Source organism: Gossypium arboreum, chromosome 12 (assembly GCF_025698485.1).
Source record: "Gossypium arboreum isolate Shixiya-1 chromosome 12, ASM2569848v2, whole genome shotgun sequence".
NCBI lineage: Eukaryota > Viridiplantae > Streptophyta > Magnoliopsida > Malvales > Malvaceae > Gossypium > Gossypium arboreum.
Window position 1 is genome coordinate 108639503 of NC_069081.1, and position 24608 is coordinate 108664110.

General features: G+C 32.6%; 1 long non-coding RNA gene and 2 other non-coding genes across 3 annotated transcripts; all 3 read left to right on the forward strand.

Moving 5' to 3' along the window:
- Positions 1-11068: 11068 nt before the first annotated feature.
- On the forward strand, positions 11069-11146 carry LOC128285879 (small nucleolar RNA Z267). The gene has a single exon (XR_008276426.1). It is a non-coding gene; the product is annotated as a small nucleolar RNA Z267 (small nucleolar RNA).
- A 116-nt stretch (positions 11147-11262) lies between these two features.
- On the forward strand, positions 11263-11357 carry LOC128285880 (small nucleolar RNA R44/J54/Z268 family). Its single transcript, XR_008276427.1, has one exon. It is a non-coding gene; the product is annotated as a small nucleolar RNA R44/J54/Z268 family (small nucleolar RNA).
- Positions 11358-17110: 5753 nt separating this feature from the next.
- On the forward strand, positions 17111-18182 carry LOC128285696 (uncharacterized). The gene is made up of 2 exons (XR_008276238.1): positions 17111-17260; positions 17617-18182. It is a non-coding gene; the product is annotated as an uncharacterized LOC128285696 (long non-coding RNA).
- The last annotated feature ends 6426 nt before the right edge of the window (positions 18183-24608 follow it).

The window sequence follows — 24608 nt, forward strand, 5'->3', positions numbered from 1 at the left end:
AAATACCCTTCTTAGGCCTAAGTTTCGAAAACATTTTGGACCCGATCCACATCGAGTTGTTGCAACCTAGGCTCGATACCACTAAATGTAACACCCCAAACTCGGCCCAGACGTTATGGCCAAATTTGACGTGCCACATCGGAGTTAAAAATCGAGTTTCGTTTTAGAGTTTTAAAAGCCATATGTTTTCTGAGTTAACAAAGTGTATGGAAGCTAAGCACCGGTAGGTATCCGAGGCGGAGGAGGTGAGCCATGAAGGTTGCTTAAGTACCAAGCTCTTTAATTGGATTCAATCTGAACATGCCCACAACCATAGCCACACTTTGTCATTTCGAGTTTAAATTCGTTTAAGTGGGCGTCTTTGATTAACCGATGAATCGTGGTGTTGAGATAATTTGAAAACAAGTATCATTTTGAAAACACGTCCTAAGTTTAGCCCATTTGAATAATAATTAACCAATTTTAAAGTTATTAAAATTAAAATAATCCGAAAAGAAATAAAAGAAAAGTTAAAATTGGCCTTATTACAACCCAAAATAAATAATAGTTAAAGGAAATTAAACGAAACCAACACTTTATTTAAAGCCCAAGACGATCACCGTGGCCACTCTGAATCCCTCCTTGAAGTCCCCACATCAAGGCTCATCTGCAAGGTTAAGGAAAGGGGTGAGTTTGGAAACTCGATGTGCAACAAGCCCTTTCGAGCCCAAAACAATAACGACTGTTGGGTCTAAGCCCAAATCAATCTCAATCATGCACTTGGTAGTAGCCCTTTTCATATTCATATTTCATAATCTTTGGGTGAAGCCTTTTCATATTTCATATTCTTGGGCGAAGCCTTTCTTGTAAGCAGTATGGCCCTTAGGCCCATTTCAATGTCACATATAATTTCAATGAAAGAATGCAACCCATTTGGGAGACTACTCAACCCACCATCCGCTACTCTCCACCGTACCAACCAACACACCATGTGGGGATTAACTCGACCCACCCGCCATACTCTCCATTTGGCGGCATAGGCTGCTTTATCATATAATTGGAGGCCTAGCCTCTTTTTAATAAGCAGGGCAAAAGCCCTTTCAATAAGCGGGTCATAAGCCCTTTTATAAGCGGGGCATAAGCCCTTTTGATAAGCTGGGCATAAGCCCTTTTGATAAGCAGGGGCATAAGCCCTTTTCACTTCCTCCATCCATATAAAACCCAACCCAATGCAGTTATGATTACATCATGTGCATATCATACATATCATGTGCATATCATACATGTCATGTGCATCTCATACATACCATATTTATCAAAATCCCATGTATTAAAATCATACATAAACCCTAGGGGTATAATGGTCATTTTTACCTAGGGGCAAAACGGTCATTTTCATGGTATAAGGGTAATCTCATAATTTTACCAAAAATTAGGGTTTTCATGTTTATTAACGATTACTAACAATCCATGGGTGCAAGCAGTGATTCGGCCCATTTTAGCGAAATCGAGTTATTGGGCCTAAAACCCCTAATGGGCCCTACTTAGCCAATTCTGTCGTCTAGGCCCACTTAGCCTATATTCCATAACGGTTTTAACAGTCTTATCATGCAATTTAACAGATTTCCATTTTCTACCAATTTTACCCAAATGGGCCCGAAAGCCCAATGGGCCCCACTTCGGCCCCTCGAGGCCCAACTTACCAAGAACGCCAAAAATCACATTCTTACCATTTCCATCGTTCTCGTTCACCGTCTCATCGATTCTAACTAACTAGTGAGCGTTCGCTTGCTCACAAGTCCTCGAAATGCCAGAATTTCGGCATTTTATCGCTTTAAGCTATGAAAGGGTTCGTTACACACCTAATTTGCGATATTCCTTGACGAGATCTCCTACACGATTTCTCCTATAATCAATCGTTAAATAGATCAGCTCGCAATAATTGAACCAAATTAAGAACTTTCCAATATTAACACTTACACATTCGTACCATCCATAATGGCCTTAGGCACCTTACCTTTGTCGCGATTGATGACTAGGCCTAGCTACTCCGTGGGTCCAAGCTACTCCAAATCGACACTACACCTTACTGCTCCTTCAATAAATAAACCAAAATATTAAAGAAGACCCCATAGAGTCTATGCCCATATTCGCCATCTCCCTAAACTTGGAGTTTGACTTTTGACCAAAGCTACACTAGGAATTGTTTAGAGTTTGAACACTTACCACAGTCTTTCTCCTCTTGAATCCGGATGCCTAAAAGGTAAGGAATCGAGCGCCAACTATTGAGAAGGAAGAAAAAGGCTGCTGGTCACAAAGAATCGGCACCCCTATCTTCATTGATTGACTTTTTGACACTTGGCAAAAATAGAGATAAGGAAAACAATGGCGAATGAAAGGAAATAGTGGGCTGATTTGAAAGAAAGAAAAGGAAGAAAATTGAGTAGAAGGGAGGTAGATTCGGCTGGAAAAGAAAGAGAAAAAGCTACACACCAAAGAACAAAATCGGCACAACTAAGACCCTAATGCCAAATTACTAACCTAATACCCTCTGCAGAAAATCCCTCTCCAAACTCCCTTATTCGACCAACTCTATCTCCATATCACATCCTAAAATCTCTCCTTATCCCTCCTTAATTTATGCATTTGACTTGATCCAACTCTCTCCTCCTGAGAATCCACTCGGGTTCCAACACTTACCCTTCCCGCACAAAAATAAATACTCCTATTTGCCAACACAGGAATCGATCCTGTGTCTTCCCCAACACTTACACGCCACCTTTAAAGCTCCCTAGTGGCGTCACTTAGCCACTTTGCGGAGGATCTTTTGTGATACACTTTACCTACAACTTAATATAAGGGCACCTAGCCAGAACCCCTAACTCCTAAGTCCAAAATTTAAAAATTCCACCGGGTTTTGGCCAACTCATGGGCCTTCCATAAGCCCATTTACACACCCAAATTATGAATTCCATCATCACCTACCAAATTTTAGAAATTTACTTAAAATATCAAGAATCGCGAAAAACCCGAAAATCAGGATGTTACAATAAGTCTATAATTAATAGGCGAAAATATGAAAATTAATTATAAATTATTTGAGCCCTAATTATATATGTTTAATTGGTCCCTCTACTAACTCATTGAAACAAAAAATGAATTGCACGTAGAACTAAATAAACAAAAATGAATAAAAATAATGAAGTTAGTTAAATGAGTGCAATAAAAATAAATTTGTTTGACTTGGAAATTAATTTAAAGTTTTAAAATTATTATATTATTTAATAAATTATAACTAAACAATTGAAGTTCGAAAATAGAATTAAATTAATTAGTCATTATGAACAAGTTGAATGGGAAATTAAATATATTTCTTCATAGGTTCTTTTACATAAAGTTGTCATTATGAATAAGTTGAATATGGAAATTAAATATATTTCTTCATAGGTTCTTTTACAGTAAAGTTGTCATGACTTTAACGGAATTAGAATTGAGTTGAGAAAATTATTTAATTAGAAAATTAATTTAGTTAATTTAATTAATTAATATTTATTTTGGGAAATAAAAAAAAGTATTGGGTTGGCTTAAATTATATAGTGTTGGGTAAAAAGTCAATGAAACACACATAATTGGACAAAATAAATAAGAAGTCCAATATTATCTTTCATGAATATGAAGTGGTAGCACACCCTAGTAAATTACTAGGGTTGCTTCCCACCCCTCTCAGTTAGGTTGGGAGATGGTTTTCTATTTAAATAATATCATTTGTTTAAGCCATATTCAATTAGGATTCTCCTATCTCTTCCTATAAATAGATGAAAATGGTAGAGCTATTTACGCACAAGTTTCATAAATTGTTATTCTGTCAGAAAGTAGTGGAAAATCATTTTCTAAGAATAAATTCTATTTTTTAGGAATTATAATTTCTACCGATTTCTATTAAGAGAATTAATTTCCTACTAAAAGTAATTAAATTGTTTCTTGTTCTGTGTTTGGTTCGTGTTGCTCGAGCTCATAGTCGATACAATTCAGGGTAAGAGGATAGTAGAGAAGGGCATTCGGTTGAAAGTCGACAATGATACATATTCATCGCGCACAGAGCAAAGATACTTTTCAAGAAAAAGTTTATTACGATAAATATCACAAACCGATTTGATTTTCAAAATTATAATTTTTCATTATGACTAACTATCATTTTCTAGATGGGATTGTTCCAATAGGATACTCATGGTAGGACCAATGTAGGATATTGGTAGCTTGGAATCATTGACAGTAACCACAATTCTTCATTTTTTGTACTCTATTGTGCTCAATAGCTTCTTTTTATCTCTAGTCATATGATTAGACCAACGAGAATCAATTATCCAGTCTTCTTGATAATTGATCGAACAATTCTTTACCATTGCTTGAGCATGATTTGCCAGTGGCTCCTCAATCTATGATGCTGCAATTTATTTTCCAACATCATCTACTATTGCACATGAGGCCTGAAAATCCCACTCTTCCTCACTATCATCATTTTTAAGAGTAGCAACACTTTCATTGTTGGAAGTTGCAATGTTTCCTTGAACTTTTCTTATCCTACAATCTCAAGCAAAGTGTTCGAACTTACCGCAATTATAACAATTACCTTACCTCCTGCGGGTATTTTTTTCCTTTTGATTATCTTACTTTGACTAGCTCTCCCTACTTTTGTCTCTTCATCTATTTTACTATCTTTGTTTATGGCCTTGTGATACTTGTACTTTCTTCAAGCTTGTCTTACTTTGTTGACTTTATTCTTGAACATCTCGTCTTTTACTAATAATCGTTTTTCCTTATTTTTAATCAAACTTTAGACATTTGATTATCTAAAGCTTCCCGATTAGACAATATGATTTCCTATTTCGTAATCATTGGTATGGAATATAATAAGCATTAATTGTAAAAGTTAGTTAAGATAGTTAGTTAGGTTCAGTTGTTAAATGGTTAGTCAGTTAACAGTTAGTGAATGACCTTTTGTATTAAATACTAGGCTTATTCTTCTTTTGCAATAGTAAATGAAGTTAGTTTACTTCACAACTAAGAACATTAACATGGTTTCAAGAGCCATGGATTCTTTGGTATAAAATTTTTTTCCTAGTTCCTCATGTTCATGGCAACAGACGCCGTCCCAACAGTTGACATGACTCGGTATTCTACCAATACTAGTGAAGCAGTCCATCAGCATGGTCCTGGCAGCCTTCCTTTATCCGATGTTCATTACTTTTCCAAACATGATACTATTAAACTCAGTGAGCATAATTTTCTTTTGTGGAAGCACCAGCTGCTGTTGATTCTCGAAGGTTATGGTCTTGAAGGGTTTGTCTTAGGCACTACTCTTCCTCCTTCTTATTTTCTACTTGGGACCGATGGTCAACTTGTTGATAATCCTGCGTTCATTGTGCATAAAAAGCAGGATAAGTTCTTAGCCTATTGTCTCTTGTCCACAGTTACGGATGAAATCTTAAAGCATCTAACAGTGGCCAAAACCAGCTTTGACATTTGGACAACCATTGACAGAAGGTTTGGTACCAAGTCCAATATCAAGATCTCGAGTATGCGCCATGCACTATACTCGATCAAGAAAACAAATCTTACCATCAAATATTATATGTCCAATGTCAAGAGTATAAGTGACAGTCTGACTGCAGCTGGTAGCCTAGTTATTGAACAAGAATAGGTCAGCATTATCTTGGAAGGTCTTTTCATCGAATTTGAGTCCATTCGAGTACTTGCTTTTGCCACTCCCATGAGTCTTCAACTGGTCACTGAAATGTTTCTTGATTATGAAACACGACAAATGGCCTTATTGGTAGAAGTGTCTTTGCAAGCTAACTTGGTGTCTCGGTCACAACAAGGTAATTTCAACAACATGAAATCTGGTTCAGATTCCAATCGTGGTTCTCATCAAGAACATTGAGGTCAAGGTCATGGGTGGTCCTGCTCTAAACCACAATGTTAGGTAGGTAGTAAAATAGGATACATGGTGCAAACGTGTTATCACAGATTTGATGAGAATTTTTCTGGTCTTGGTTCGAGTCCCTCAATGTCAATCAATTATCAGTAGCTTAATGAGTCTCCTACGTCCCATTTTTCCTTGACTCACTGTTATGGCTCATTTCACAGCCTTCCTCTGCAACTCCTCACCCGTCCTCTCGAGCTCCATCTTTCCCCGATTCTGGTGTAACAAACCACATCACCCTTACCATGACTAGTCTTTCCAATGTTTCTCCTTACACAGGTACAAGTCAAGTCTCTATGAGCAATGGTGAGTCTGTTTCCATAGCTAATTTAGGCTTATCAACCTTTGTGGTTGGTTCTCAGTTGCTACATCTAAAAAAAATACTATATGTTCCTACGGTTTGTAAAAATTTGATATTTGTAGAGTAGTTTGCAAGAGATAATTCAGTCTATTTCGAGTTTCATCCCTTTTTGTGGTCTGTGAAGGATGTCCCGATAGGGAGGACTCTACTGGAGGGCCACATGCATAATGGCTTGTATAGGTTTGACTTCTCTCGAGCTGTTTCACATAAGCCTGGTCCTGCTCAAAGCTTAGGGTCTCCTCTTTTGTGGAACGTATAGGCTCCTTCCTCTTTTGAGCTGTGGCACAACAGACTTAGACATCCCTGCCATAATACACTTGCTCCTGTTTTGCGTTTTTGTAATGTGTCTTTCAAGCATAGCAGCTTAGATTTTATGTGTACACCTTGTAAATTGGGCAAATCTCACAAGTTGCCTTTCAGTACTTCACAAACAGTGTACTGGTTTCCCTATGAATTAGTCTATCAAATGTTTAGGGACCAACACATGTGCCCTCAAGTGATTTCTCTTATTATGTTTCCTTTGTTGATATGTATAGCAGACATACTTGGCTATATTTTCTTAAAAACAAGTCTGGGGTTCTTCGTTGTTTCCTTTATTTCCACAAAATAGTTCAAGTTCAATTTGGAAAGTCTATTAAAATGCTGCAGAAAGACTGAGGAAGTGAGTATCGTTCCTTGTCCACTAAGATCTTTCAACTTGGTATTCAACATTAAATAACTTGTCCTTATACCTCAGAACAAAATGGGGTTGTTGAAATGAGACATTAACATATTGTTGACATGGGGCTCATACTACTAGCTAGAGCATCCATGCCTTTGGGGTACTGGTCAACTGCTTTTTCTCCTGCAGCTCATCTGATCAACAGGTTACCAACACTTGTTTTGCAAAATTAAACTCCTTATAGAGGCTATATAAAGCTTAACCTGACTATTCTAAACTAAAAATGTTTGAGAGTGCGTGTTTTCCTTAACTAAGGCCCTTTCAACACCATAAGCTACAATTTTAATCTCTGAAGTGTGTTTTTCTCGGGTTTGTTCTAACCAGAAAGGTTACAAATGTCTTGCTGAAGGTCGTATGTTTGTAACTCGTCATGTCTTGTTTGATGAAACATATTTTCCATTTCAAGGCTTTACTTTATCAACAACCTTGGCTCTTGTTAGGTTCCTTCATCAAAGTTCTCATGTTCCTATGGTGGCATCGACTAGTCCTCCTTCTCCTGGTTCCTTACATTCACTTGAAGCTCTCCCTACCTCAGCTTCAACCCAGCCTCCTTCTATCATGTGATCTCCTAGTTCATTACCTTCACCTAGGAATTCTTTTACGATGGCTAGTTCACCTGCATCCGGTGCTCTAGATGCCATTCCTGTAATGTCACCGTCTCCTGTCAACTGTCATCCTATGCGCACTAGATCGAAGAACGGTATTTCTAAACCAAAACTTTTCTCCTCTACCTTGGAAGAAAATGAGCAATCTAACATTGCTGAGGCCTTTAAAAGTCCTGCCTGGACTGCAACTGCACAAGCAGAATATAGTGCCTTAATGGCCAATAACATATGGAACCTTGTACCTCTACTTGCAGGCCATCGAGCTGTGGGTTGCAAATGGATTTTCAAGGTCAAAAGACATGTATATGGATCAGTAGCTCGATACAAAGGATGGTTGGTTATTAAGGGCTATCTACAAGAGGCAGGTATCAATTTTTCAAAGACCTTCAGCCCTGTGGTCAAGCCAACAACGATCCGAGTAGTGCTGGCCCTTGCTGTTTCTCTAAGGTGGTCCCTCAGACAAGTAAACATCAACAACGCGTTCTTGAATGGGGGGACCTGCATGAGGAGATTTATATGACACAGCCACTAGGATTTGGGCAACAACAAACTGATGGTCAACAGCTTGTCTGTAGACTACGAAAGGCTCTTTATGGCATTAAATAGGCACCTCGAGCATGGTTTCATAAACTGAGGGAGTTTTTGTTGGCTACTAAGTTTGTCGCCTCTAAAGCTGACAATTCTCTTTTCATTCGACGAGCAGGATCCCAGCTACTCTATGTTTTAGTATATGTTGATGACATAATAGTCACTGGCACTAACTTTCTTGGCATTGATCAGTTTGTCAAAAACCTTGATGTTCACTTTTCTTTGAAAGACTTGGGCCAGTTGTGTTATTTTCTTGGAATTGAAGTAACTCATACTCTGAATGCTGTTTTCTAGAGTCAGAAGAAATACATCTTGGACTTGCTTCAACGAGCTTTTATGGATAGGTCAAAAGCTTCTCCTACCCCAATGATGACCACTTGTCAATTGTCAGCTCATAAAGGAAGCCTGATTAAGGATGAACACTTATTCAGAAGTATTGTGGGTGCCTTATAATATGTGGTAATAACGAGGTCAGACATTGCCTTTTCTGTGAACAAGGCTTGTCAATTTATGCACAAACCCTTGGATACACATTTCAAAGCTGTTAAACGGATTCTAAGGTACTTGCAAGGGACGCTAGATTATGGGTTACAGTTTACCCGAACATCAAAGTTTCTTCTTGAAGGCTATTCCAATGCAAGTTGGGGATCGAACACTGATGATCACCAGTCAACCTCAGGGTTGTGTCTTTCTTGGAGGAAATCCAATTTCATAGAGCTCTAAGAAGCAGAAAGTGGTGTCGAATCCACCGCAGAAGTATAATATAGAAGTCTGGCCCATGTCACTGCAGAAATAGTTTGGATTCAGTCGTTGTTGTCTGAAAACAAAGCACTGGTTTGGTGTGATAGCTCAGTCACGGTTGCTGTAGCAAATAACCCTGTCATGCACTCCAAATTCAAACATGTTGAATTGGACTTATTCTTTTTCAGAGAAAAGGTTGCAAACGGGTTCTTTCAAGTAGGTCATGTATCTGGACAGGATTAAATTGTTGATATCTTGACCAAACCCTTATCAGTAGGGTTGTTCAACAGATTTAGAAGAAGGCTGACATGAAGAAACAGGAGAAGTCAATAAGCACGGGGCATGTTATGGAATATAATAAGTATTAATTGTAAAAGTCAGTTAAGATAGTTAGTTGGGTTCAGTTGTTAAATGGTTAGTCAGTTAGCAGTTAGTGAATGACCTTCTGTATTAAATACTCGGCTTATTCTTTTTTTGCAATAGTAAATGAAATCAGTTTACTTCTCAACTAAGAACATTAACAATCATGAACTCTTTAGACTAACCTCTAATAGCTGTTACAAGACCATTATACTTTTGATTTAAGCTATGAATTATTATTCTTCATAATCTGGCCTCATTGGGCATTTCATCCAAAGCCAATTTTACAATTCCACTACTAATAAACTAACTTTGGTAAAGTACTAACTTATCAACATGCTTCATTGGTTCAAAGTCGTTCGTTGCCAGAGTGTCCCACATTTCATTTGGTGTCTCGACATCCTATATGTGCTACAAATATTCATCATCTACTGCAAAGATTAGATTGAACATCGTATTCGCAAACTTAACCTCTCACTTTTCCATGTCATTAGCTTCAGTTGATGCTTCAACCTCATTCCCACCAACTACATTCCACAACTCTTTCCTTTTCAGATAAGACTTCATCTAAAGGCTCCACGTGTTGTAATTACTCTCGTTGATCTTCTATATTGTGTTAGCTTGCGCACCAAAATATGTCATTAAGGATTTATTAACTCTTGTGCTACCTTAGCTATGTTTAGTCCCAAACAATAAATTAATTCCAGCCCTGAACTGTAAAATTAGTAGCACTCCTCTTATGAGTGATCCTTGATCAAGCTAGCTCATGTTCGCAATGGTCCCAGATCGCTATTTAACTAGCTTCGATATCACTTATTGCAGCAATTGAAGGAGCAAATATAAACTAACTTAGATAATAAAAGGGAGGGACAAATTTGAAAAGAAAACAAAACAAACTTGGATACTTCAAGGAGCAATAACACTAAAGGAGACTTAAGAAAGCATATACTCGACTTTTATTGCTTTCTAACTCACATATACATATGAAGAAATTCATAACCTATTTATAAGCTTCCTTAAATCGATTTAAGCTTAGATATCTACAAATAGTATTATTTTAATTTAGTTATAAATAAACTTATGATTAGATAAGGATAATGATTGATAAAGAAAGATCGATCAAGAGAGAAGTCAATGACTTTAACACATTGTAGTTGTGTACATAATTTTTTTAAATTTCTTTTATAATTATTTCACTATTTTTTTTGTAAATTTTAAAATTTTTCGGATAATGACATCATTATAACGTTGTGATCTAATAAGTGGTGAATAATGAGGGACTGAAAGTTGCAATCAACATTTTTTACACCGATGGAGTCTTAAACATAAAAAAGGAAAACTTTAAAGGCCAAAATAGAAATAAACGGAATATCTTACAAAATCTTGAGCATATCTTTAAACCCGATTCCCCAACACAAGGCTCAAACTTGAAACAAACAACCTGATTTGTACCTGCACCTTTCTGGGCCGAAGAGCTCAAACCAATGGGCAAAATATATGGGCTGCATTATGTACATTAGCCCATCAGTCGTCAAACATAACCCTTAACCCTAAACTGGTACCCTTCCCTTCTCACCTCTATATAAATAACCCACATAAACCTAGAAGCTTGCCTTGAAAATAAACCCAAGTTCTTTGGGTTGTATGGCATCCTACTCTACCACTTCCTCTTCCTGCATTTCTTATAAAATCCTAACCTCCATATCTTTTTATCTTGTTTTATGCTTCTCTGTTTGCCTATGATGGTATTAAATATACTTTGAGAGATTTTTTTTCCTCATTGAAAACGATCAAATCTGAGGCAAAAAAAAAGAAGAAATGGATACTTTTTAATTCTTGCCGTTACATTGTGATTTGTTGTTTAGTTTTGATTATCATAAAAAAAAAGGGGGTTTTATCTATTTATATATACATATAGAAGTGATAGGCAGATGATGATAAGAATAGACAGGGACATCTGCACTCCCTTCTTTGGGTGATTGATGACTTAGTCTTAAATGGGAATCTCTCTGATGCTTTATCTTATTTCTTTTCAGTTACTCTGCTCTTTTTGCTAGTTTTGTCCACTAAAGTTTAAACTTGCTTTGTTTCATAGTTACGAAGATAGGTTTTATATATAAAATCTAAAAATGGTTTCACATCGATTTGTTTTGAATTGAAGTTTTAACTGTGGAGTATAGATTTTGGTCAGAGCTCACTGTTCCGCTTTTTATATATATATGTATATTTATTTATATTTATCTTTTAAAGTAATTTATATATTTGTATTTTTGGGAAAAATTTATCACACCAACACCCAAAATATTTATATTTATAAAAATATATGGGAGCGATAAAAAACTTTATATGGTATGAAATAATACTTATTATTTAAAGTAAAGAGTATTTAATAATTTTATTGGTGCGTGAGCATTGAATAAGCTCGTGTGGTCACTTTCTATTAGATAATAAATTATATAAAATTATTTAATTTTTATTTAGTTTTTCACTAATACGTTTTCTTTTACATGAATATTTTAAGAAATTAAAAGATTACTTAAAAAAATGAAAGAGGGTTTTAAGGTAACTTCCAGATTATAGGTTATGACATTCAATAGAAGCAGTGGAAGATGCTGGAAATTTGATCTGTTCAATCGTTTGGTTAATCCCGAATATTTATTGAATTTTAAATAAATAAAAAAATGGTAAGATTCAAAAATGAATTTGGACAAATTAGTGGCTTAATCTAATATTATATTTATAATAAAACAACTTTATATTTAAAAATTACAAAACCAATTGCTTCGGTCGAAACCCATATTTAAAGCGCTATTAACTTGATCTCAAATCAAAATCTAAAAGCCTAAAGTCATTCATCACTTAAAAAGACCTAATGAATTATCTTTGCAACATTAACATAACTATCAGCCGTCACTTCTACTCTCAAACTCTCGTTTCTCTTTTTTATTTGGTTAAATTACATCTTAGGTCAAATTAAAATAATATTGTTTCTATTTTGATCATTTTAAATTTTTATTATCAATTTAATCACTCTAATTAAGATAATTGTTTAAATTGGTCAATTTTATAAAAAATTCGTTAGTCCATTAATGAATTATTAATGTGACATTTTTTTTTACTTTTGACTAAAGTTAAAGGGTCACTTTATAATTAGTTCAAAATATTTTATTTGGTTTATTTGCAATATAAGAACCACAAAATTTTCTCACCACCTATCGTCTATGCACCATCTTTATTGCTCCTCACTCCATAGGAATAATGTTTCATCACAAGGGTGTACAAAAAGCATTGGTTGCATTTTGACCATCGTACAAATTACAATCGAACAAACTTTAGGCCGGTTACTATCGATAAGCTGTAGGTGAAGTTGGACTAAAAAACACGAGTCGTCATGTAAAGAACTTAGGGTGTTGTCGAATCTTGCCTAGCAGATAAGGAGATGACAAAATTTTCAATTCCGACGAATAACTTAAACCCAATATCCTTAATCTTTTTTCAATCATCCTTATTGAATAGTTTGGATTTTTCACCACAATTTAATTGAATCTTCTCAATTGGGACATAGTCAACATCTAGGACAAGATGAAAGAGAAGCAGCAAAGAAGCATTAATGGTAAAAAGCTTGGGAAATGATTGAGTACCAAATGAGTTCTTCATGGATTTAGTACAGGATCCAAGGAAGGAAAATATATTTAATCTTTAAGAACAAATGAAAAACCAAAGGAAACCCATAATTTTTTTTGCTAGAAAAGAGCAAATATTTGAGAGATTAAGAGAGAAAACAAGAAACTAGCTAAAGAAAAATAAAGGGGACAAAAACAAAAGAGAAGGGCTTTGAAATAAATTTACCTATGAGTCTTTGCTACAAGAAAATGACAACACTTTCACTCAGCAAGTGATGAGAGGCTTAAGGCTCAATTTTAGGCCCATAGACATGTAAGGCTTACAATATCTCAAGGCCCAATAGCGAGGTCAAAGACAAAGCAAATCAAAGCAGAATTGAACGGGACCATACAAGGCTTTGTTACAAAGGCCCCCAATAGTTAGTTAAGTTAGTTATTTGATAAGCTGTCATGCTTAGTTAACATACACCGAATCTTATTAGGATTAGGAGACTAGTTAGGGATTGGGAAACTATATATAGGGTGTGTTATGCCCTATTCATTCATGGATTATTCACTTTTGAGTTAATGAAATTCTCTTTAAGTTTTCATTTGAAGAATTTCTCTTGGGTTTTCTTTTAGAAAACTTTAAACAATTTTTTTAGATTGTAGGAATCATCTTCAAATTTTGTCTTGCCAATGAGTCTTGCTTGGAGGGAAAATTTGAGTCGTTTGAAAGGAGTTGTGGATTCGTCTTGTTTCCAAGGCTCCCTAGGATTTCTACACGCCACACTCTTTTTTTCCATCTCTCTTATTTCTTTTCTTTGTTTTTCTATTCTATTATTCGTACTTTGAATCTAACCTTTGATTTTACTTAATTTCAAGTCTTGCTTCAATCAAGAGGGGTGTTCTGTTGGATCTGGTGCCCTAAGTGTAGTATTTTTGTCCAAGTACACTTGTAATTTTTCGAACAGATTGATTAATAAAATAAATTAATTGATTACAATTAATATACTTTGTATTATTGTCCTCATATGGTTTTCGCACACAAGGGGGTTTTGCACACTAGGGGTTTTTGTTAAGGGTTCACATATACAGGGGGTTCGCCTATATTGATTTCTTACTTCAGTTATACAAAATGATTTATGTTTAGATCCCACACATGATTTGAAGACACAAAAACCTTAATTTGGGAGAGGAGATTGACGATCTACTTGGAAAGGGACGATTTTGAAAAGCTTAAATCCTTTTTCTTTGAAAATTGATTTGGTAATGGTGGAGAAAGAGAAGAACTTGAGAGTGTGTTTCTTGAAAATTTACTATGTTAAAAACTCTAGGGTTTGAATAAAATTGGCTATTTATAAAGCTTTCTTTACCTAGTTGAAATAAGTTTTAAGAATTCATGTAGAATTAGGATTATTTTAAAATAATGACTAAATTTAAAAAAAAAACAGTTTTTGGATGGGTTATTTTGAAATTTTAACACTTTTATGGGGTAAAAATAAGAAAATAAAATATTCTGGTTAAATGCACTTTCAAACTTGGGACCTAAGGATAAGTTAACTGTCGTAACCATTCTTTTGGAAAACGGGAATCGACTTGGATTTTGTAAATGAAAATGAAAAACAGATGTGGGAGTCGCCACCAATCTTTTTTGATGAGGTGTGATCGGATCACTTTGATTAATCATTTTAATAAAAGTTAAGATTTACTAAAACGATAATTTTTGGTCTACGAAAATCAGAAAATGAGTTCGAGAGTCGGTTACGCACGAGGAAGGATTAGCACCCTCGTAACGCCCAAAGTTGGTACCTAGTTGATTAATTAGTGTTTTTGTTGTTGAAAATTTGAAAACTTGAAAGACTTTGAAATACGATTCCTTTTTGTATTAATGCTAATTTAAAAATGATTGAATAAATTAAGCGGATGTTAAGGACTCTCTCATCTCGAAGTAATAAAATATCATGCCCAGTAAGTTAGGACACGACATCTCGAACTTTGAGACTGAGCTTGCCTTTTATTTAAAATTAACGTATTTTAACTTCTTTTAAAAGGATATTCGGTTAGTTAGAGTGAACGAGAAAAATCAAAACCCAGTAAGTTAGGGTACGTTTCCTCGAATTTTCGAACACTGAATATTGCCTTTATTTGCGAAAAATCTTATTTCGAGGTAACAAAATGTCATACCTGGTAAGTTAGGGCACCACACCTCGTATCTCCGAAAATAAGCATTTTTTTTAACTCACATTATGATTAAAAGGAATATTTCATTATTTAGGTTAAATGAGAAAAATCGAAACCCAGTAAGTTAGGGCACGATTATCTCGAATTACCTAATACGGAATATTACTTTTATGAAAGAATTGTTTTAATATATTGAGTAAGAAAAATAACGTAATTTATAGTAAAACATAAAAGCAAATTATAATATTAATATGAATAATAACATAATAATAGGTGCGACAGTGTCAAAAACGATAATATGAGCAACTATAAAAGATGAAGTAATAGCAAGGCTAGTAATATGCAAATATAAACAAATACATGAGGAAAATGAAATGATCGAACACATAAAAATAAATAAAACACGACAAAATAAAATGACAATGATAACGAAAACGATAATAATAATATAAATAAAAATAGTATGAAACGATAATAACACATGGTATTAAACATGATGATAATAATGTAAATATGAAATAGTAGGGAACATATATATGTACAACATATAATACTAGATTAAAATATATATACAATTTTATTGAAAACAGTAATAATAAAAATAACTAATGATAACGGTATATAAATATATACATATATGTATTAAAATATATACGTAATAATAGAAATAAAATGTATATTAGTATTAAAAATATATACATAATATATACATACTAGAAATGATAGTATTGAAACACAAATATTACATAAAATAATCACACACATATATATATAATAATGATATTAGAAGTATGTACAAAAATAAAAATAGTATAATAAAAAGTGGAAAATAATGATAATAATACATGAATAAAGAAAAAACATATATATATATATATATATATATATATATATATATATACATACATATATCAAGAACATATTTATGATAATAGTATTGAGTATTAAAAGTATGTATACAATATAGACAAAAATATAAAATGTAGTATTGAAAGTATTTACATAATATAAAAAATATATGAATAATGTGATATTAAAATATATACATAAGAATATAATAAATAATATATATATATATATAACATAAAATATATACATAATATAGTATTAAAATATATATAATACATACACATTAGAAATAATAATAATGTTACAAAATAATTATTAATAATACTTCATAAATATATACATATATATGTTAAAATAAATACATATTAATATTAAGATGATGATAATATTAAAATAATCATTGATGACTTTACATATAAATATATATACATATAAGTGTAATAATAGTAATTATAATACTAATACTAATAATAAATATAATAATAGTAGTAAAAATAAATACAATAATAATCATAAAAATAATATAAATAATGTGTACATGAAAAATAATAATGATATGATAATAATAAAAAAACAAAAACAAAAAAGGACTATACAATATAATAATAACGTAAGGAAAATAAAATAATAATATTTATAATAATAGAAAATAAAAGAGTGTATTTAAAAGTATATATATAATATTATTGGAACTAATATTAAAATTAAAATAGCAAAATAATATAAAAATCAACTTAAATTAAAAACGAAGTTTTAGGGCAAATTTAAAATAAAAAAAGAAGAAAAGGGCTTATTTAAACGCACGTGAAACAACGGAAGGCCTAAAGTGCAATAACCCCCTTCCTAAAACGTACAACATCAGCTAGGATTAAATTGGAAATCGCGACAGATTTTGGGGCCAAATTAAAAATAAAAAATGACTTAATTGCAAAGTAATAAAAAAGCGAAGAGGCTAAACGCGTAAATAGCCCCTCCAATGAAAACACGCGGATCCTAAAGTTGGAGCGGGTCGGGTTGCGGGTCGGCCATGGGTTAAGGGCCAAAACGACGTCGTTTTGGCATTAGTGACTTAAGCTCAAAATGACGTCGTTTTGATGGGCTATATAAGTCAAATTTCCCTAAAAAAAAACTCATTTTCTCCATTTCATAAAAAAAAAACTAACCCCTTCTCTCAAACTCTCTCAAGGCCTTCTCCCTCCGGCCAAACTTCGGCTATGTCCACCGCCGTCCTCCGCCGCCGGCCACCGTTGCCGGCCACCGCGCACGGTGGCCGAAAATTTCAAAAAGGTATTTTTTCTCTTTTTTTGTATATTTTTTTATATATATACCTTGATATATTTTACTATATGAATGAGAAGAGATAGATTCGAATAATAAAATAAAAAACGAAAAAAAGAAAAGAAGAAAAAAATCTTAAGCCGATTTGCACTTCTTTTTTTCGATGGCTTTGTTATTATCTTTGTTCTTGTATTGCTTGCTGTTTTTTTCCAAGAAAAATCTTTAGAGAGATTAAACTGTTTTTTGCTTAAATCTATTTTTGTTTTTATTTCTCACAAATGCTCAATGTTACAATGGTTTTAGATTTGGCTCTTTATAGCCACTTACAACTTGTTTCCCATTTGATTGCTCTATTCCTTTTGCAGGTGAATGGCGGTGGAGAAAGTGGCCGATGTGATGGAGGTAGGTGGTGTCAGAAGGTGGTTGGCCGAAAGCCAAGCATAGGGGTGGTGGTTAGGGTTTTTCTTAGGTTTCTTTTTTCTGATTTTTTTATATTAAGCTGTTAATTTTGGGCTTGGGGTATTTAGGTTTTGTTGGGTAAAAAAATTTTTAAGTTGGGCCAAAATTGGGCCTCAACATTAACGCCTTACCATTAAACCAATAAGCTCATTCTGATTAATTCTTAGTAGAACTTATTTTTAAGACTTTTTAATTTTCTTACCCTATACTTTAAAAAAAAATACTAAATTTTTATCCTTATTTCTTCTAACTCTATTTTTGGGATGTGACAACAGAAGCCCTACTCGCTTAAGCTTCTCCGATTTTGATCTTTTCGTCCTCTGCTGTTTGCAGTGATCGTTGGTAGCTTGGGTGGCTAGGGTTTATTTTTCCTTTAGGATGGGATTAGGCTTGGTTAAGCCCTTGTACTTTATGTTTGTTTGTTTTTTTTTAAGTTGATGGACCCATTTGCTTGTACTCTTTTATGATACAATGATATTGATTCATCGTCTCAAAAAAAAAAAAAGAGAGAGAGAGAGAGAGACATAAAAGAGGAAAAAGAAGAACACTTAGAGGAGAAAGTGAAGATAAAAATGAAAATGAAAATGTATTTTAAAAATATTTTTAAAATGATTTTATGTTATTTATAAATATATTTTATTTAAAAGTTAATTCTTGTTTAAAATATTAAACTATGTTGGTAAATGTATCATGTTTAATATTTTTAAATATTGTTATTGTAATTTCAATTTTATATTAATTTAATAAATTGAAATAATATAAATTTTAAATTTTAAATATAAAAAATTATTATTTAATTAAAAGTAAAATTATTATTCTTTAATAATATTTTAACCAAACAAACAACATTGAAACATTATTACTCTATTCCATTTAATTAATCAAACTACGCATACTAAAAATCTTATCACACATGAATGCATGTGAAAACTATAAATATAGAATATAAATGTGTAATTAAAATAACAAACAATAAATAACGAAATATATGGCTTGAAACTAATTATTAATAATAATTACACATGAAATATGTATGCTACTAAATTTAAAAAATAGATTTAATTTAAGAAAGTAATAAAGTGTGCATAATTAAAATTAAAATGTATAATATATTAAATTACGGCTTTAGTTGAGTGGTAAATAAAATGTTTTATTAATGCAATTGGTTTTGGTTCAAATCTCATCGTATGAATATTTTTATTAGTTTTTTAAAGAAAAAACTAAAATACCATCAAATAATTTAACTTAATTTAATTAAAAAGATATTTTCGTAATTTAACAATTGAATTGATAACTTGATTGAGGGTTATCCCAACTTAAATAATAGATAATATATATGATATCTTTTACCTCATTCCCACCAAATTACTATTATTTTCTTACTCCATCCAAATATAGTAAATCAAAATTCTAAAGTGGTGAAAAATTTATCCAATCTTGAGAATTGAGATGACATTATGGAAAAATATTAGGTACACTATTAATGGAGTTTTGGACTTCAAAAATAGAGTTAAGAGGTTGACAAAACTCTATAAAAATATAGTAAAATAATAAATAAATAACATAAGACAAAATTTAAAATTTAATTATAGAGTAAAAAATATATATTGTACCAAAATACAAAGTCTGAAATTATTGCTGATACAATTAGATAATTATAATCCAAAAAAGAAAAGAAAGGGGGCAAAGGCAATGTCAAGTTGCCGATTCCCATACACATGGATAAATTGGCAAGTGGGGTCAAACTTTGATTAGGAAACCCAGTAATCCACGTCAGTTCCACGCTTATTTGACTCCACCTTCACTTTCATAATTCCGGATATTGATTGCTTGCCAGATCATACATATTCTTCATTCAGATCCCACATTGTTTTCAAGTACAATTTTATCTCATATAAATATCTTTTAAAATTTTTAAATTTTATAATACATATCATATTTTATTTTCATTTGTAAAATTCAAAATATTAGGTTAAACTTTATTATTAGCCCTTATACTTTATGAAAGTTGTGAATTTAATCATATATTTTAATTTAATAAATTTAATATCAGCACTTTTCGAATTTTAAAACTTGATCTTTACCAAATAATAATTGTTAAATTTATTATTATTATTATTTTAAAATCTAATGCAATAAACATATTGTCATATATATAATACCACGTCAGCTTGTTATTTTCATACATTACTTACTACAATCCTCGTTAATAAATTAATGATTGTCATTTATGTCAAGATTGAAATTTCAAAACTCAAACAATAATTGGAGAATATAGACTAAGTTCGCAACTTGACACATTGTAAAAGATTAGTATTTGAACTTAACCAAACAAATTTAACTACTACTGTTTGAGTTAGGACTAAAATTTTAAAATTCGAAATGTACATGGACTAAATTTAACCAATTCAAAAAGTACATGAATTAAATTTGATCAAATTAAAGTACAGAGATTAAATCCAAAATTTTTGAAAAATACAAGAACTGATAGCAGAATTTAACCTTTATATTATCATGTATTAAAATATATACTTTTGTTAGAACATTTTAGTTATACTTCTAAAATGCAAGTATGTTGCAATAGACTTTCTATTTGTTGTTTACATCTGGCCTAAACCAATTTTCATATTTTGAGTGTTGTTTATTTTTTATGTGTAAGATATTTATTGAGTGATTTTTATCATAATTTTTATGCAAAGAATTATGAATTTTTATAAGAGGAAACTAGAATAATTATGTAGTTTTAAGAGTCCTTGAATTGTAGGATTTTATGTTTTTTTTTTTTTTGTGATTATCCTTTGACTTCAATATGAGACTTTGTAGGAGTTTATTTGGAAAGAGATCTTGATTAGATTATGGAGGATTATTTGGAAAGATATTGAATGTGAGATTAAGTAAGAGGTTATTTGGAAAGAAGTTTGTTCCTTTAGAGTGGTGTCGATTGGAGCTAATATTGGAAAGCACTATTCTGTCTATTTTGAAAGGCTTTCTTTGTGCCTTTTGTGAGAGCTTATTATACACATATTTGAGTGTGTTTATTAGCCTTACATAAGGAGGTTTGGGTGGAGAGTGACTGCACACAAACAGTATGATCTTTCTTGTTACAATTATCTTTTGGTGAGCTTGGGTAGATTGAGTTGATTAGTAAAGTTTGTACTATGGAAATTTTGTACAGTGGATTCATTCTCTAAGTAAGGCCCCACAAAGGCGGGTTGTTGAATTGAACCGCGTCAACAAATCATTGTTCTCCATCTTTTATTTATCTTCTTTTTTTCTCATTACAACTGTAAAAAAAAAAACTTTTAATGCAGCACTAATTGCATTTGCCAACTAAAATAGGCTATTTACTATACTTAATCAAACTTTCAATTGGTATCAGAGCTACATGTCGAACATAAAGTCCGGAGAGCTATGGAGGCCATAAGAGAAAAAAATTCTACCTTTAGTCCACATTTATTGATTAATGCTTCAAATTATACCTATTGGAAAGCTCAAATAAAGTTAATTGTGAAATCCATTGATGAGGGAACTTGGATGGCTAGAGAAAGCCTACAACTACTAATAAAAATATGATTGTGTCACTGAAGGTAATAAGTAGTTGCACTACTGAAAAAGAAAAAGTTGTTAATTAAAACTCAACGTCATTTTTAATTTTTTTGACATTGAGAAATTAAGAATAATATTGATGTATGATTCAGCAAAGGAAGCATGGACTATCTTGGAAAACCAACATAAAGGAACAACCTTTGTAAAACTATCAAAGCTTCAAATACTTAATATCAGGTTTGAAATTTTAAAAATGAATGAAGATGAAAATATTTATGAATTTTGTACTCGTTTATGTGAGATTTCTAATGGAGTTTTTTGTCTTGGTGAGTGTTTTTCCACGGAGAAATTGGTGTAGAAAACGCTTCAAACATTACTTGAATTTTTTTCTAAAAGTGACCATAATCGAAGAAGCCAATGATATTACCTCCATGTGGCTAAATGAGCTTGTGGGTTCTCTCAGAACCATTGAATTAATCCATAAAAGCCTAAAGAAGAAATAGTAACACTTAAAAAAACATTACATTCATTATTTAATCAGTTGTTGCAACAATAGTTTCGTTTGCTACCACTTTAGAAGACTTGGAAGAAAAAGTGGACTATTGTCAAAGAACTTTACCCGAGCACTCAAAAGGCTATCCATGAAAAACAACAATGTTGATGGTGGGATAAACTTCCCAAAGAACAAGGGGAAGGCAATGGTTAAAGATAAAGAACCTTGTGATAAAAAGAAAGACATTCATTGTTATGATAGGAGGGATTTAATCATATTGAACATAAGTGTGCTAACACCCTAAAGAAATCTTTCACAATTACTTGGAGTGATGAAGAAGCAAGGGGTAAAGACTCTGAAGATGATGATAAAATTAGTAACTATGTAGCTTTTACAACTACTATGGATCTCATGTTGCATCATCATCTTTGCTAGTAAAGACGATTCTGATGTGATTGTGATATTTCTTTTGGTAGTATTGAAAAAGCTTACAATGAGATGATAAAAAAAAGGGTTGGTGGTTCAATTAAATCATGCCTTGTCAAAACCATTCCCCATTTAATACAATTTGATTTCTATTATGCTAGCCAAATTGAGAAAACTAATTTTGTTTTGTTATTCACATATACTTTTATTAGGCAATAAAGACCCCAAACCCATATGTTTCATCTCCTATGTGGCAGAGTGACAATAACGCTAAAAGATATAGTGTTGCTAACGAGACTTCTAATGGATAAACATTTTATAATGAGAAGTTTTGAGCATTATCTAGGGTAGGTCATTTATCGAGCATTTGGAATAGGTATCAACCTTAAGTCTTATTTTCAAAGGCTTTAAAATAAGTTAAACTAGTTGAAGATATGCTTCAAGCATCTTTCACAAAATCTAGCAGTAGATGATATTGATCATCATGCTAGAGTGTACATTTTTTTATTGACAAATGTATGTTTTTTTCTGAAAAGTATGACAACTCAGTTCGTACCATTTACCTCTCATTGCTATTAAATTTTCAAATGGTCGAAACATATAGTTGGTAATTTTCCATTTTGGCATGACTATACAAGGCATTATGCAAGGTGCGTAGAGTGTCAAGCAATGAAGTAAAAAATTTCCTTTCAATTTTACAATTGTATGAGGGGGTATCGACTTTCTTGGATGGCGTTTATACCCTTTCAAGCTCTCGATTTCTTTCTTGCTAGAAGGTAAGAGTAGAACCCAAAATCATAAAATCTATAACATTCTAAATGTGTTATTTTTATAGGTAAAATTTATTATGACATTTTATATTTTATAGATGGTCTAGTCATTGAACTATATAACTTACTAGAAAAGCAATTTGTTAACCATACAAGCAGCAATTGATGCACAATCTAAAGATTCAATAATTTGTGTTTAATATTGTTGAGTTTATTTTGCTTTAATTAATATCACATCATAATGTAATTTAAATGCAATATTTTTTTTTCAATTTATGTGGATATCATACCAAGTAGAACAAATTATAGCCATATTAGTATCGAAGACACTTTCACACATTCAAGTTTTTAACCTATGAATGTTGTTTATATGCTTTTGCATTATAATCAAGCATTCTGATAGTTTGAGATAGTCTAACAAATTTTGGCAGATCCAAAGAACATAGATCACTAACATCCCACAGATTTGCATTTGGGAAGAAGTATAATCGTAACACCCCTAACCTGTATCTATCGCCAGTAGGGTTGCGGAGCATTACCGGAGTTCACAATACAATTACAGATAATTCATGTCATTTAATATTCATATCCGAGACTAATCATATTGTCCCTTGAATGGACCATCGAGCCCTAATTTAAACATTAGAAACTAGTCAAGATTAAATCGGAATCTCAGAGAATTTTTCGCGAAATTTAAAAAATTCTTTTATATACAGGGCACACACGCCCATGTGATCAAGGCACACGCTTGTGTAACCATAGGACACGTCTGTGCCACAGGCCGTGTCCGACCCCGTATAACTCCCTGATTTATGCCACACGACCTACCACACGTCAATGTGTTAGGCCGTGTGGTCAATTTAATTATCATAAACTAAGTGCAGGTTTCACAAGGCCAAGACACACACCCGTGTTCTAAGCAGTGTATCACACACGACTAAGACACACGCCCGTGTCTCTGCCCGTGTGCCAAATTCTGAACATTATGTTTCTCAAATTTAATATGTAGGGGACACACGGCCAAACCACATGCCCATGTGCTAGGCCGTCTGTCACACCCACTGTCAAGAAACACGCTCATTTGTCTACCCGTGTGGACAAAATAAGGCCATTTCTTTGTCTTATTTCTCACCCAAATTTAACCTTCAACCTACAATAACATTTGCATACATTTTCCAATCAATTCAAGTCATATAAATAAAAAAAACATCCTTAACATGTATGAAATAGTATCACATATTTATGTGATCAAACTTACCTTCTTGTAATGATTTATATTTTACCCTAATTCACTTTAACCAAACCACATACATATAAGCTAAACATGACATATATCCTTATAATAACATGCCAAAACAATCCATTTTAAACCATTCCAATGGCTAAGTTACAAACAACTATTTACATGCCAACAAATGCCAAGTTAACCTATACATTCTATTATATCAAAATGAGATTACTTTTTATACCAAAACAAGCTGGAGGATAGTGTGATGGTTCTCCGGCCGTTCTCCAACCTTAACGAGCTTCCAAAACACTATAAAACAAAGAAACTAAAACCTAGTAAGCATTTAATGCTTAGTAAGTTCGTATAATAGAAAGTAAACTTACCAATCATATTCATTTAAATAAATATAACAATAACATACTTTTCAACAAATTA